Below are 17,824 nucleotides of genomic sequence, written 5' to 3' on the forward strand. Positions count from 1 at the left end.
TTTTTTGGCCCGTACGATGCTCTCGGACCGTAATATCAAATTCCCTAACCGACCTTTAATCCAGCCCAAAAATTAGCCCAAAAGGCCTACATAGCTTTGACACATACGTGAGGCTATGTCGTAGGAGGGATTCAGAATAGAAAAAACAATATAATCTTTAGGACCACGACTAACTTGGTTAACTACGTAGAATGCAAGGGATTCTTTTGTTTCATGTTTGCATAGTTTTACCTTATTTGTTTGTTTTTTTTTTGAAAATTGGAAAACGAAACTAAAACTCACACCTATTAAATCAAGTTTCTTTAGGCCACATTTAGATTTTACTGCATGGGAGATTTTGATTCTGTATTTTTTTGTAATTTTCATATATATATATTTTATATAGAAAGCTTCTTCTTTTTTTTTTTAAATAAAATCTATATTATATACACGTATAAATATGTTTTTATATTTATAAACAAATGTTATCTTCAACATTCAATATTTTTAAACTTCAAATATAATTAAATCACATGCTTGATTATGTAATTGACTAACTCCACTATCAAAACCCATGAACATACAATTTTCCCACAAAACACATCCATCAAGATCTCAAAAATCAATCAAATCGAATTCCACTATGCTGGAGGAATTGAATTTCTCACCTCTTTCGCCTAATTAAATACCACAAAGAAACACCAATCAAAACATCGAACACCACCACCACCACCGTACTCTATACCTGAATGAAACCAACATTAAAAGAATAAAACGACTAAAAAAAACTTACACTTGTAGCCAAGATTTCATCTGTGTGATGAAACGTACCACAACTCTCAATCCCCAAACAAAACAAGGATAGATGAAAGAAAGAACTAAAAGAAGGAAATAAATTGAGACGATAGCACAAGGAACAAGAAATTGAAATGGCAACACAAGGAATAAGAATCCAAGAATGTGGAATAATAGGGTTTATGGGTAGTTGCAAAACAAATTGAAAAATAGGAGCAAACTTAAGAACATTTGAAACTCTATTTAGATTAATACAAAAAAAATAAAAATAAAAGATAATTAAAACTTTAAGCACTAGATTTCCTAGAATTTAACTTAAACTCTAATACTCGGCCAAAAGACTAATAATAAAAAAATAATATTTCACTCTCATACACGACAAGGCTAAAACACAGGACCAACACAAACAACCCGACCCACATACCCAACGCATCATAACACATTTCTTGACAATTTACACAATAACTAAAACTAAGAATTTTGGGGATTAACATTAGTTCTCTTGGGAGCGATACTTGTGCTTTGATAGGTGCACTTGCCTTTGTTGAATTTTTAGTTTGTTTACGATTGTATCAAGTTTTTGGTGCCGTTGCCAGAGACTGAAATATTAGGAAAATTTTATTTCTATTAATTTAGCCTTTTTTATTTTTATTTTAATATTTTTGTCTTTAATTTAAATTTTACATTCTAATTTTTTTTGTTTGTTTGATTATGGCAGGTTCTTTTGGTTTATGACTAGAGAAAACCCCTTGGATCAATTACTTTTTGATAGTGAAATTGAAAACACCATTCGCAAAAATTGTAGAGAGTTTAAAGAACCAAGAAAAAGTCAACAAAATATTATAGACGATCAAGAGGAAAAGGATATTACTATGGAGACTGGAGATAATAAAAAAATTATCTACCTCCAGGACATCCTGCCCCTCAGACTATGTATGATTATGCTAAGTTAACTCTAATTGGGGATGAATCGAGTATTGTCAAATGAACTGTTAATGCAAACAATTTGGAGATCAAGCCTAATACAATTCGAATGGTATAATAGTATGTTCAGTTTGATGGTTTGCAAGATGAATATCCGAATGCTCATTTGGCTAACTTTATAGAGATTTGCGATTTCGAGATCAATGGCGTTGCTGATGTTGCTGTATGCTTACGGTTGTCCCCATTCTATTTGAGGAGAAAGGTAAAAAAATGGTTAAATTCATTACCACGAGGTTCTATCATGACTTGGGATTAGATGACCGAGAAGTTTCTGTTGAAGTACTTCCCACTGACAAAAATAGCTAAGCTGACGAATGACATCTCTTCTTTTGCTCAAATTGATTTGAAGACATTATATGATGCATGAGAGAGATTTAAAGATTTATTGAGAAGGTGCCCTGATCATGGGTTACCTTTGTGGTTGCAAGTTCAAACTTTCTACAACGGTTTGAATCCCTCGACTAGGAAACTAATTGATGCAACAACTGGTGGAACACTAGATAATAAAACACACGAGGTAGCTTAAGGGTTTATTGAGGAGATGAAACTGAATAACTATCAGTGGCAAGTCATGAGAAAGAAACTGATTAAAGCAACTTGTGTTTGTAATGTAACAGCCCGATTTTGGGCTCAGTCGAAATAGTGGTTTTGAGACCACCAATCTAAAGTCAAAGAAATTATTTTATTATTATTTTAGAGTTATAGCATGTTTATATTATTGCATGAAAAATTTGGTGAGGTAATTTTAGCGATTTCATGCTTAGTGAGGAAAAATGACTAAATTGCATATAGTGCAAAAGTCTTGATTTGATAGCTAAGGGTGTTAAATTTCTATGAAACTTAAATTGGGGGTCTTTAAATGGAAATTAGACCCTTTAGAGAGGCTTGGCTTGCCATAAGACAAAGAAAATAAAGTAGTCAAAGTGTTAGGTATTTGATGACCTAATGTAGGATAAAATAATACCCTAAAGCCTAGCCTTCATCTTTTGCATTCATCCTTTCTTCTTGACTGAAAATATCAGCCATAGGAGGGCTTTGGAAGCTTGAAAAATTTCAGCCTCTAAATCTCCCTACAAGTAAGTGGTTTTGATGACTTTTCTTGATAATTTTTGTATTTTTGGACCCCTTGTAACATGAGCTTTCTAATAAGGGGATTATTTTGAAAAATGTTTGAAAGTATAGAGTTTAACCGTGAGAGTGTTCATGGTGTTTTCTGAAATTTTATGGGAGAATATGAGTTATGGGTGTGTAATAAAAAACTTTTGTGAAGTAGTTTTCATGGAAACCCTAACTAGGGACCATTTTGCATAAGTTGAAAATTAGATGATAAATGTGTGAAATAATGAGAATTGTGGGCTGCTCCTAGTATAAAGAGTATTCGACTAGGCTTGACTAAAGAGGAAATGTGATAAAAATTGATTTTTGAGGCTAGGGGTAAAATGGTCATTTTGTGAAAGTCTAAGGGCAAAATGGTCATTTTTCCAAATTATGAATTGTTGAGTACCTAAATCAATAAAATGATTAAATTTGTGAATTTTTATCATTATAGATCAAGAATTACAAAATCCGGGCCTAGACCGGGGAAAAGCAAAACAAGTGGACTAAGCCAAACTAGTCGTCTACATTTTGTAAGCCGAGGTAAGTTGTATGTAAATAATACAACCACATTGTTATTATATGTGTTTGAATTGATATAGCATAAATTGTTTGTTTGTGGAAATGATTATATATGATGAATATTGAGATAATAGAACTCCCGTTTGAACCTTAGGAAATAAATCAGATATTCATGCCATGACATTCGGGTTATTTGTGTGCTAGTGTAAGACATGTCCGGGACATGCTTCGGCCACGAGATTTAAGCCAGTGTAAGACATGTTTAGGACATGAATTGGCCTTGAGATGTAAGCCAGTTGAAGACATGTCTGGGACATGCATCAGCTACGAGATGTGTCAGTGTAAGACCATGTCTGGGACATGGCATCAGCACAGATATGTTAGTGTAAGACCATGTCTAGGACATGGCATCAGCCCGGATAAGTGAGAGCTAGTGTAAGACCATGTTTGGGACATGGCGTCGGCCTCGATTTTGATAGTCAATGTAAGACCATGTCTGGGACATGGCATCGACTTGATGGATGAGCCAGTGGAAGACCATGTCTGGGACATGGCATCGATATTATACCCTATGTTTGAGGCTTAGTGAATATCCGATAGTATTCCAAATGGTTCAACGGTGAGAGTTGGCTTACTTTAGCTTTTAATTCATTTTGTATAAGGCCATGGAAAATGGCTAATATTGAAAGTTATTATGTGAATGCAAGCTAGTCTTTCATGAATGTGGAATTGTTGGCATGGTTGAATATATGTAATGTATATAGGTCTTAACTATGGTTGTTTGGTTGAGAAATCATATTAAGATAAACTTTGATATGTTGGTTGATGTTAGATTGTGTTTCAAGGTGGCAAAAGTTTGGTAGATAGCCTTATATTGTCCATACAGGTAGATACACGGGCATGTGTCTAGGCTGTGTGTAACACACGGTCAGCCCCATAGGCGTGTTGCTTGGCCGTATGTCCCCTGCACATAAAATTTGCAAGTCAGTATGCATGGTAGTAAACACACGAGCAGAGACACGGCCGTATGTCTCAGCCGTGTGGAGGACACGGCCTATGGCCATAGGCGTGTGCCCTAAATTGGATGCTGATGTCAGAAACAGAATGTCAAGGTTTTTAGACACGGGCTAAGACACGAACGTGTCATGGCCGTGTGAGTGACACAGGCCATAGACACAAGCATGTGTCAAGCCGTGTGAAAACCCCTGTGGGTTCAAATTTAGAATTTAATTCGCATGGGCTCGGGGCACGGGCGTGTTCCCTTGTGCTTAGGCCATGTGAACCACACGGGCCATTAGCACGGCCATGTCATAATGGCCCCACACGGGCGTGTGCCCTGTTTCAAGTGTCATTTTTTTACTAAGTTGGTTTAAGGACCCGAGTTGGTTCTGAAAGGTTTCCAATGAAAGTTTGAGGCCTCGTAGGCCCATATTAAGGAGTTTAAACAAAGTTAGAAAAAGTTTTAAATTTGATCAAGTCTTGGTGACTCAGAAACGTTTGAATGAATGTGTCCAAGTCTAGTAATGCTTCATATTTTGTCCCGGCATAGGGCACGGGTGTGGGGTGTTACATGAAATATTGATGCAGTCTCTTTGTGAGCAAATGAGGTTGAAGCTCTTGGTAAGAAATTGACGGTTTGGATTTTTCTAAGCAGGTGAATCCGGTAGGGCAGTATGATTCGAATGGAGAGGGGATGATCAATACAAAATGTTTACCTTTCGATTCTAGCATGAAGCATGAGCAAATCAACATTATGGGTAACAATTCTAGACCTCAATTTAACCCTTATAGTAATAGCTATAATGTAGTTTGGAGGAACCATCCAAATTTCTCTTGGGGTGTTCAAGGAAACAAATGTCACAATCGCCTTCAGGTTTTTAGCAACCTTATCAGCAAGAGAAGAAAGCAAAACTTGAGGATATGTTAACTAAATTTATTTCGGTGTTAGAAACTCGATTTCAAAAAAATGAGACAACTTTGAAAAATCAACAAGTATTATTTCATGGGCTTGAAAATCAAATTAGACAGCTTGCCAAACTTATTTCGGAAAGACCATAAGTAGCTTACCTAGAAACTCTAAAACTAACCCAAATGACCAAATCCACACAATCACTATTTAAAACATGAAAGGTTTAGTCAAGCCTGAAAAGAAGTTGAAGCTAAAAGCTGTAGTGAAAAGTAATGAGGTTGAGGAAAGTAAGAAAGAGCATAAGCTGGTAATTAAAGACTACTAACCGCGAGTTCCATATCCAGCAGCATTGAAGAGAGACCACATAAAAGAAAAATATGGTAAATTTCTTAAACTCTGAAAAACACTGCACATTAACTTACCATTCGTTGAAACCCTTTCGCGGATGCCAAAGTATGTAAAAAATTTAAAAGAGCTATTAACAAATAAAAGGAAGTTAGACGACTTGTCAACTATGGAGCTCAATGTGGTTTGCTTGGCCATTCTCTAAAAAAACTACCTAACAAACTTAATGATTCAAGGAGTTTCATTATTCCTTGTCTTATTGGTTGTTTAAATATGGAAAAAGCTTTGGCTAATTTGGGGGCTAGTATAAATGTGATGCCTTATAAGATGTTCAAACAACTTGGTTTTTGGGAACCCAAACCCACTAGGATGAGTATTCAATTAATGGATAGATCAATTAGATATCTTAGGGGTATTATTGAGGATGTACTTGTGAAAGTCGATAAATTTATATTCCCTGTTGATTGTGATGTATTGGACATGGATGAGGATATTAAGGTACCTATGATCTTAGGTCGACCATTTTTAGCCACTGCTAGAACTGTTATTGATGTGGGTACTAGTGATCTTGTGCTTCGTGTAGGTGATGAAAATATTACTGTTTAAGCACATGATTTTGTGAGACTCCCTAGTAAGCGAGATGATACTAATTGTTCTGTTAATGTTAGTAATCATATGGTTCAACGTTCTCTATAGGAAATGCCTAATGAAAATGTGTTGGAGCCATATTTTATTCAAAGTGCTAGAACTCGAGGGACAAGGGAAGAGCAAATGGTACAAATCGATGAACCAGATAAATGGCAAACAGAAGTTGATGAGAAACTGAAAAAGCAAAAGGAAGTAACAAAGAAACACCATGATATGCATGTAAAGAGAATGAACTAGTTCAAAATTCGGGACAAAGTTTGTTAGACAAATCAATTTCACATATTTTTCCTTCAAAGTTTAAGTTAAGAGGGTCCGATCCATGGATGGTAAAAATCGTATTTCCATAAGGAACTATTGAGGTAACACACCTTGATTACTACACATTCAAGGTAAATAGTCATTTTCTCAAATTTTATTTTAGTGGTAATACTGATAACGAGAGAGAAGAGCTTTGGATCCATGATCCACCTTAACCACAAGAGAGAAGAACTAATTTTTTCAATTTTAATTTGACCCACATGGGCTGTGTGATCCACTTGGGCTTGTTTAGATTTTATTTTTGTTTTCATTTAATTATCTCTTTAAATTCTTTACTTTGTATGTTTTAATTTTATTAATGTAATTTCCGTTCTATGCCATAGGTATACTCACTCGAATTGGACCATTCACCATTGTTCATATTGCAGCAACAAGCTTGGTCAACTTTGGTTGATTTCTCGAGAAGCTTAAAATAGGGAAGTTTCCAACTCTTTTCCTTGAATATCAAACATTGAGGACAATGTCCAATTCAAATGTGAGGGGTAGTTTTGCTCAGTTTATTTGCCTGTCTTAGGATTTTTATTTCATTTCCAATTTATTTGGATATTTTAGGAAAAAAATGGTATTAGTTGCATATGAACCTAAACTTGAGGAAATGTCAAAAATATTTTTTATGCTTTAAGGTGATGAATATGTGGAAATGTGTGTTATTGAAACTCATATGTTGACTCGATATAATGGATAACTTTAATTCATGTCCTTAAGTAGTAACTGGATCAATGGATGCTTCATATTATTTTAATTCACTACCCTTTTCTATTGATTTGCTTTGTATAATTGATGTTAGGATTTTCGAGAGAATATTTTTTTTTGAAAGTATGCTTATAAAGAATGATCTAGGTTGACTTATGAATTTTTTTAGCATTAAGTATTGGATTACATATTAATAAATGTGCTAAATTGGAAATTTTGATAATGATAATAAGAATTGCTTCCTCCATTGTTTACTTTATGAGCTTTAAAGTGAACTAGTGGCTCGATTGAGTAACCAGGGGTAGGTGGTTGCTTGTTATCTACCTTCACGTCAAAAGATTTAGTTTTTCCTAATGTGCTCCACTGGTGTAGATATTAGTAAAGTTAAAGACTATTTAGGTTTGATTAACTGAATAATTTGGGGTGGGTGCTTGGGTTGTCATTTACACTCGCATTCAAGGGTAATCGACCCAAGTTGTTTTAGAAAAAGGAAAGAAAGAAAGATCATAATGGTTATATTATATGAATTATGTTTCAAGCTCATGTTAATTAATAGAATTCTTTAATGAAACCGGAAATTTTTTTCAATATTCTATGCTTGATCGAAATTATGAAGTTTAGGGACCAAGTGACTTTTGAAGTATGTTGAATTTTGGATGTATTCTCTTAATTCTTCTAATACCTCTTATGCATTGTGTGGCATAGGAAAAACTATTCACACAAATACGAAGGTCCATTAGCTCTGAATATACTTAGTTATATGGATTTTTTTATTATTATATGTTGTTATCATAAGGGATTTCAATAACGTACATGAAAGCATATTTGTTTATATTGATAGTATAAACTGATATTTTGATTGTTGATTTAGGTTAGGCTCTTTAGGTTCGATTTTCATTGTTTTTCTTAAGGACAAGAAAAAGACTAAGGCACCACCCTTTAGATAGGCGGTGGCTGTGGTGTGGTGGAATCTTTTACCTCATAACAACAATAACTAATCTCACCTCCACCATTCTTTTTAACCTTACCAGAGGTAAATGCACTTCCCATCCAAAGGCACCATAAGTGTTTAGGTATGATAAGTGTTCATATTTCATATATTTTGGGCCCCTATATTTATCATTTTTTTGGATTCTTAACTAAAATATTGATTATTAGTTCATTATGTGTATTGGTGTTATTTTTATGTTTAAGCATCGTTTTAATTAATTGTTCTTTGTTTTTATAAGAATCCAATTATTGATATCTAATTAGGTATCTAATTAGGTGTGTTGGAAAATATGCTATTGCAAACAAACTCGTTAGCATTAAATGGAAAAAAAATCAAGATTAAATGAATAAAGTATTACTGTGCCATGGAAGAACCACTACCTTAGAGACGAATTCGCCCTGATTGGTGAAATCACATAGTGGGCATCATCCCCCAAGGTTAACATAGTTCTTCGATATTCGTACACCCAAATAAGGAAGGTAGAATTCAATTGGAATTGCTCTTCTGAAATAATCTTAAAATAGAATTAATCGGAAAAATCACACTAGGATTGTAGTAAATTTTAATTTACGGGTTTCTAGTGAATTTTAATTTAATTTAGGAGGTTAATTCATCTAAAATTTATTAAACAATAATTTGGTAAAATAAAAATAATTTTTGGAAATTTAATTTTAAAGATTTTAAATATTGATTAGAGAAAATAATTAATTTTGGTCAAAAAAGAATTTTAAAATAATTTTTACTGGGGGTTAATTTGAGTTAAATATAAATATTAATTAAATTGGGTTTAATTGTAAAATAAGGGAAATTTTGGAGAACTTATTTGGCAAATAAACCTTAAAATTTAGAATTTTGGAGGGAAATGATTAAATGGTGAAGTAAGGGAAATTTGAGAGTGGCCATTAGGAAAATTCCCCAATTCTTAAATTTCTAGTGGGTTATTTCAAATTTAAACACAATGCATCTACCCTATTTTTCACACCATTTCCATCATATTAGAGAACTATAAATTTCGTTTTCTTTGCATGGTTTTAAAGATCTGTCATCAGAGAATAGATCGAATCAATTTTCTTCTTAAAATACTCTCCTAATTCATTCGAAATTATTCACAAAAGTAGCCAAAAAAATTCTAAAATTTCTCAAGATTCTTGAATTAAGATTTTAAATCAAAGGATTTAGAATGAATCAAAGGTAATTATTCTTTCTAAACTTATTTTTATGATGATTAAAAACATTGTTACATGATTTGAGTGATAATTACATGATTTTTTTATCAATGTCATCTTCTTCAAAAGTTTAAGTTGCTTTAATGGTGGATCTTAAATTTTGAGAGGAAGTCCACAAATAAATGGATGTTTCAACTCAAAATGGATCTAGTAAAAGGTTTTTGATCATACTTATTAAGATTAAACATGATTTGTGAGGTATTTTGAAGGAATCCGAATTTCATCATCTTCATGAACCGGGTTTCCGGATTTTTGTGAAATTGATTTAAATGTGAAATTGATTCTTATTTTATGTGTAATTGGTTTAGTATTGATGTTTGGAAGTGTTTAGGAGGGCTGGAGAGCTCGAATTTGTGAGGAATCAAGTTTTCAACTTTATGTTACAAATCTGGTAAGGCATCTTTATGAGAGAATTTCGATTAGCATAGTTAATTAAAATTGTGTTTAATATAGCTTTGGAAAGGTGGTAATGCCTACTTTATCTCTATTGAAGCTCCAAATCTTGAAGAGGATTGAGATAATCTGAATTGAAACTTGAAATTGTCTAGTTGATCACTTGTTGTAGTAGAATAAAATTTTGTGGTGAGTGTTTCTAAGGGTGATTTGGTAAATTGACCCTCAATTATGTTTAATTAGTAGCTTAATTAATTATTTCAATTGATTAAATTATGGTTGAATGGTTGATTTTTCAAGATTTACATTAAGTTTGCAAAAATTAAATTTGTGTTAAAGAAAAATGGTAAGTGAGTTTTTGGGTGGTGTTGTGCTATTTAATTAGATTAATTTTAAGGATGATTTTAAGCATGTGTGCTGAAATTTTTTATCATGATATATTGGTGTTACAATTGGTAATTGAATATGAGAAATTGGTAAATGAATTACTTGATTTAATTGGATGTTAAATGACTATGTTACAAGTTACATGTAAGCATCTTATCACATTAAATTGAGCAAAAAAATGACTAATTTATATGCTATGTTTAACTGAATATATTAGCAACATGCATGGTGGATCCATTGGATATAGTTGGAATGCCATAGGATTTGTGGGTACTTACCATTATTTCTAACATTGTGAGCATATGGCTCCAGGTGGACTGATTTGTTTGGAGTAGTTAAAGGAATGTTGAGGATGAGTCTACATTCAATAGGTTATTTGAGGCACTATAAGGGAGCGTATGCTTCAGCCCGCTCAACTCGGTGGTGTATTTGATATTTATGGGAGTTCAAAGATCCATTTATCTGATGTATGATCACCAGATTAAGCCATGAGAAATGTATGCCAATATATATATATTTATGTGTGATTATTGCTATATCAATTGATGATTGAAAGACATGAATAATTGGATGTTAATTTACTTATCATTTTTATTAACATTCACTGAGCTTTGTAAAGCTCATACCCTTACATTTGTGTAGATAATCATCGGGGTTGAGGAGCTGAGGAGCCGAGCAAGAGAGTTCTAAGATATTTAGGCTTGGTGGAGACTTAATTATGCATTTTAAAGGCTATAGTCGGGCATTGTGGAACTCCTAGGAATTAGTTTGGTTTTGGTTGTAAATGGACTTTGGACATTGGACATTTTATTTGGATGGTCTTATAATAATTTTGAGGCATGTTTGAGGTTAATTATTGAATGAATTACGTTGTTTTGTTGCTTGATAACACGGTGATTGGTAATACGGTGTGTGAGGCATGAATTTATACTAACAAATGTTTAAATGAAGCTTCCATGGAGTGATTTACTAGCGACTAAGGTATGCCACTTGTTTGATTTACTCGGTGTTTGGTGTGCATGAAATTAATTGTCTAATTCTATTTAATTGAGGTTTAATTGATGTCAATAAATTCAATTGAAGGTGTATGTATATGTATGTTAATTAATCGTTGTTAAATCAGGTTTAATTAACCATTAAAATAGGCAAAATTGGGTTCTAAAATGAGTTTTTTGCAAAAATAGGTGCAGTGGTTTTCACACAAATGTGTGCCTATCCACACGGGACTGTGGGTAAGTGACACGAGTGTGTAGAAACTGGAGCTATCGTATATAAGCGTATTGGATTTCCACACAGGTGTGTGTGATCTGCCTAAAAATTTTTCCCGACACGAACACGGTAATTTAATGGCAACAGTCTAGGGGACACGGCCGTGCTGGATTTTGGGGATTTGAATTTTTACCTTTTTAAATTGGTATTCTAATTTGTTTAAGTTACGGTTTAGTCTTGAAAATTTATTAGTATAACTAGAGCCCTTGATGATAAGGAAACTTGGTAAAATTTTAGGATTAGCCTCGTAATGGGTAAAATTCGATAGAAACACACTTTCATAATTTGGAATAGGTCCTGATAGTTTGTATTTGTTACAATAATAAAACATGAATTAGACATAGGAAACGAACTCGAATTAAGATAAAATTTTTAGGCTTGCATAATTTTGACTAAAAGAAGGTTCATAAACATCTAGATCTAAAATCGGATTAGTTTTACCATAGGTGGTAAAATGATGAAAATGCCCTTAGGTTAAATTACCTAGAAAAGTTTAAAATTGGCTCATAATTTGCTTCCGCTTTAATAATTAACTAATAATCAGATAAGATTGAGTCGTTATAAGGTAGGGGTGTGTCTTGGGTAGTCATTAGCCGGAGAGTCATTTAGGTGGCTAATGTAACACTTTGAATTCGGGCCGGTCCATCCCGGTCGAGTTTGGGGTGTCACAAGGATCAATTATCAGGAAAGTTTGGAGGGGTCACAAATGGTTCCGCTTAAAACCCAACTCCTAGACATAATTTTCTCCAATACAATTTAAGAAAAATTCTAAAGTTTTAGAAAGAATGAGAGAGAGTTGAGAAAGAGTAGAAGCTTTACTTTTTCAGTTGTGTATCAAATGAATGGAAAATGCCTCCTACTCATAGGATTTTGGAAAAGGTAAAAATGTAATTCAGTAGGGGCAAAATGGTAATATTTTCATGTAACAGTTTGAAAAAATATTTAATATTTTTGTAAGTTTAAAAAATGATTTATAATTGTTGGAAATAATGATTTGTAATTGTTGAAATAAATTTACATTATTAACATTCCCCAACTAATGCAAAGTGATTGGAAATTTTTGTAAACACAAGAAAAGATATGAGAATAGAAACATCGAATTTGCCGCTTAAGCACTAGTATATTGTGGATTTGAAGTAATACAAGTGAAATGAGTGACTTTTCTCTTAACAAGTGAATGAATCTTGAGCTTGTTAAGATCATTCACATATTAAGATAGAGGTTAACTCATGACACACGACTAATCTCTTATCTAATTGATATTCTGTGATAAATCAACAAGTTTTAGCCAATACACCATGGGGTGCTAGTAATGTAACACCCCTTGAAACACTCCAAACCCGACCTGGACGTTATGGCTGAATCTTGTGATGTCACATGATAGCATGTCAAAAACTGAGTTGTTGTGATAAAACCATTTTCATGTGTTGACTTTTGTTATCTCCAAAATCATTTACCTAATTAATTGATTATTTTAAAACATAATTTAGATGCGGAAGCTTTAGCAATCATTTTTTTGAGCAAAACTAGTTCATTTTATGGAATACTTTGACCGTCAGGAAAGTTTGTATTTTGTTAAGTTTAAAGTTAAAACCCATGAAGACATTTAAGCATTTTCAAAGCTTAAGTAAATAGTCCATAAAGTACAATTACATAAACATTTCCCAAAAATCAAGAAATCCATAAACAAGAAAAAAATAGTTTAAATACATGTGGCAACCGTCGAGTCCTTCGTTGCTCTAATCTATCAAGTCTGGGGATTACCTGTATAGACTAAAAAGAAAGGGTGAGTTCTCGCAAACTTAGTGTGTAATCCCCACAAAAAAACATGCATAAACAGACACCTCAGAATATAGTCAAATACAGATTGGGCTTAAGCCTATTGCAAATTCAGTTAGCGCACTTAGATGCAAAATCAGAAATGTACTAGGGCCTTGGCCCAATCAGATATAGAATCAAGCATATATATTGGGGCCTTAGCCCATCTCAAATATAGTATGCAAAACAGAATAAGTTAAACAAAGTTCTACCCACCAGCCTCTACACACGAACTCTGTCCAACCCTACACACCATGTGGGGATAAAATTGACCTACCCATCCCTACACACCATGATGTACCAAAATATGACACATAATTAGATAATTGTAGTTGAGCTGCCAGATATCAGGCTTAAGAGCCTTTCAGAATACTTCTTCCAAAACATCAACCTAATCCCGATGCAATGCAACATACAAATATGACATGCTAATATGCATTCTATCAGATCATACCATCAATTTAGATATCACAGTTCATGTTCAGTACAGAAATCAAATAGTTAGAATACTCGATTAGGGGTCTAAGTACCACTTACCGACCCTACAGTAGGTCCACAATCGACTTGGGGGACCCGTGCAACCTTATAGATCATTTCAGAAAAATCGGCTCACATGCCCATGTGGCCTACCCGTGTGGGCCCAAATGTCTATGTGGCCTACCCGTATGGGCCCACATGCTCGTGCGGCCCACACGACCCAAATTGGCTTAGGCTGTGTGGATCACACGGCCTGGCCCAGAATTCCACACGGTCCAAAAGGTCAAGTTTGTGTGTTGCACATGGCCCTACTCAGCCATCACACGGCCGTGTCATGCACCCGTGTCTTGTGCGCACGGCCTGGCTCGTTGATCACTCGCCCGTGTATTGCCACACGGCCTACCACACGACCGTGTGGCGTCAAGAGATTCATTTTTCAGCTTTCGTGGATTCTCATTTTCTGTGTAATTGAGTACACACCTGGTACTGATTCAAAGCTAAGATGACCACGAGCACTCCATAACCTTCGTTTAACCAATATAATGCCAAATTAGTCACCTAAAGCTGTATGCAAATGAAAACGCATGACAAAGACCAAACACTAAACTCATAAATTATTACCTTCAGTCGCACAATTGAGGTTTCACTCACTTCACACATCAATCAGAGATCTCCAACCTTTTGATTATCTTCTAAACACCAATTGACCCGGTTAACAACGATTCATTAATCCAAATTTAGCAATAAAATGCTAATTGCACTTACCAAACGCAAAAAGAGAATAGAAATAATAGATTGCGAAACCTTAACAATAGGAAAGGAACGATTTTACATAGGAAAAAGGAAGAATAAAATTAGCATCAAGGGGAGTTTAGGGAGAGTAAAAATGGCAGCAAAGTTTGAGAACAAGGGTGGAAAAATTGAAACTTGAGATAAGAAATCCGTTTTGGCAAAAATTTTGATCATTTTCACCTAAACTATCCTCAAAACTCTCACCACAAACACACTACTCAAATTTTCAGTGAAACTCAAACTCTAGTCAAAATTTGTAGGAAAAATAAAACCATTGCCACTGCGGATATTAGAACACAATACCTCCAACATTTTCACCCTTCACTTAATCACCAGACCAGCAGGCCCATTTTGCTAGAATTTTACACACAATAAAAATAAGCCTACTGAACAAGAGTAAGGCTTTATTCATTAAAAAGCCCAAAATTTGCCAAAGCTAGGGCTTGAACTTGGGACCTCTCACATACACCCAAAACACTTAACAACTGAAGCAGAAACAGACCTGTTCACACATTCGTAAAAACAAAAATTTAAATTTTTGGGGTGTTACACCCCTAACCCGTATCCGTCGTTGGAATAGGGTTTTAGAGTATTACTAAAACATTCATAACATTTTTCAATTAATTTATGTAAATTACTATTCATTTACCGAGATCATACATATCGTCCCTTATATGGACCCTCGAGGCCCAAAACGAGTATTAGTGTAATAGCCTGATTTAGACCCTAATCAGAACGGTGGTTTTGGGACCATGAATTCGAGTCAGAAAAATATTTTAAAATTATTTTCTATGTTTATTATGTGTGAACTTGTGCGTGTAAAATTTTTGTGATTTAATTTTGCCGTTTGAGTTCTCGATTAAATAAAAGGACTTAATCGCGTAAAATGAAAATTTAATGGTTAATTGTAAAAGGGCCAATTGTTGATGTCTTTTTAAAGGGAGGCATTTAAGTTGCAATTAGACCAACATAATAAATGTTGGATGGTTGTATACAACCAATATAAAGAAATTATATTATATAATAAGGTTAATTAGGTAAATTAAATAATATGTTAACATATATGTTATAATATACCATGATTAAAATAAGCTTTCATATATCTTTCTTCTTGACCGAAACTTAAAAAAAAGTAAAGAGAAAAGAAACTTTGGGCTCGGCTACTTTCAAGCTCAATCAAAGTATGTGTTTAGCTCGATTTTGGATAATTTTTACGTTTTTAAGATCGTTGCTTTGAGTAATAGTAAACCCATGCTTGGATTTTTTTTTATTTTGGTGAATATTTTGAGTTATGGAATTGATGAAATCTTGTGATTTTTGTTTTTTGATGATGAAATATGAAATATATGTTTTAGATTAACATGTTTTGTATTGGAGTTTTTGATGATTTTGAGTAATTAGGACTAAATTGAAAAAATAATAATTTGAGAGACTAAAATGTGAAACAAATGAAATATATGGACTTGTATGAGTATGGGTAAAATTTTTCCTAACATGGATATAGGGAAATTTTGCATATTTTGTGTTTTGTGCAATAGGGACTAAATTGTAAAAAGTGTAAATGTTAGGGGTAAAATGGTAATTTTCCCATTTATGTGTTTTTGGACTAAATTGAATGAAAATATGTTTGAATGAGCTTAATTTGAATATGTTTAGATCAAGAACCAACGAAATCAGATTTGGATCGGGGGAAAACGAAAGTTGTCGACTAGCTGTCCCGTTCCGTTTTATATCGTCCGAGGTAAGTTTGTAAGCAAATAGACATACTTAATTTTAATTAAATGTTAAGTATATATGCTGAAATGAAATATATGAATTTATATATGCTATTACCGAATGTGTATAAGCTTGGTAACCATGTTCATGCATTCGTTTCGACCGAGTTACGACATCCAAAAGCCCCGTATGAACCTTAGGAATAGTTAGGATACATATGTCATGACATAGGATTCCGATATATGTGTGCGAGTAAGACGATGGCATCGATATGTGACTCTAAAATATGTGTGCGAGTAAGACTCTGTCTGGGACAGTGGCATCGATATGTGGCTAGATGTAAGACTATGTCTGGGGCATTGGCATTGTATGATATGTGTGATTATCCGAGTGTCCTATCCAATTCTGAATGGTTCATCGGGCAAAGATAAGTTATGTTCGAATGTGTAAAACGTGCTATATGCCAGGTATGAATTAACTTGTAACCTATTTGTTGCAAATCTTGTAAGATGCAAATGAAGAATAGATGTGTATGTGGTATGTGTATTCGGCTTTGTGAATGAGTAACTTGTATAAAATGAATAATTCTTAAATATGTGCATATATGATTAGGTATATTCGGTTACATAATTAAAAAATATAAATGAAGTATTATTTTGATACATGAGCTTATGTACTTGAGTGTATATGGACTAAATTTTATTATGACTATTTGGTTTTGGAAGTTGATTAATAACATGTTAAAGTGACTATGTGAGTATTCGGCCAAGGTGGGAAAATGCCTATGGAAATGTTTTATTTATGGAATTCGTAAGTTTGAGGTTAAGAATGGTTATGTTAATGTAATTCGGGTTGGTTTTAAATGAGTTAATTATATCATTAGATTGTTAATTTGCTCATGACTTAGTAAGCTATGATAGCTTACTCAGTGTGTTCCTGTTTACTCTGTTTTATAGATTTTGGAGTCAAGCTATGAGCTAGGGGACTGCCATCCAAGTTCATCACACTATCTACTATTTTGGTACCTTTATAAGTTAAACTCGAATTATGGCATGTACAGGCTGGATTACATTTTTAAATGTTAGATTTTGGTTGTGTATAATCTAAGCCATGCTAAAATGGCTAATCTTTATGTTTAAATTCGGTTATGCTTGGTTGTGTTTTAAATTCATTTTGATTATAGTGTTAAGTGCTATGAATGAATGATGTTCGTGATAGGTGTTTTATGTTTTGGAAATGGTTAATGAATTTGGATGAATATATGGTTGTTTCGGCTATGTTATGCATAGAGTAAAGTATATGTGAGCGTGGTGGTTGTATTTGGACAATGTGTTATATGTGATTTGGCATTGCATGTTGTCGGCTAAATTCAAATTTGATATAAGTTTGTTTTATATGGTTATTACAGGGTATGTAAGATTCATGTTTTGATCATATGTCTATTTTTCTTTAATGCCTTATTCTTTC

At 33.7% G+C, this 17,824-nt stretch overlaps 1 non-coding gene across 1 annotated transcript; it reads right to left on the reverse strand.

Annotated features, from left to right (window-relative positions):
- Positions 1 to 2,062: 2,062 nt before the first annotated feature.
- LOC121208981 (small nucleolar RNA R71) lies at positions 2,063 to 2,169 on the reverse strand. Its single transcript, XR_005904100.1, has one exon. It is a non-coding gene; the product is annotated as a small nucleolar RNA R71 (small nucleolar RNA).
- Between the last annotated feature and the right edge of the window lie 15,655 nt (positions 2,170 to 17,824).

The sequence above is a fragment of the Gossypium hirsutum genome, chromosome A10, assembly GCF_007990345.1.
Source record: "Gossypium hirsutum isolate 1008001.06 chromosome A10, Gossypium_hirsutum_v2.1, whole genome shotgun sequence".
Lineage (NCBI taxonomy): Eukaryota > Viridiplantae > Streptophyta > Magnoliopsida > Malvales > Malvaceae > Gossypium > Gossypium hirsutum.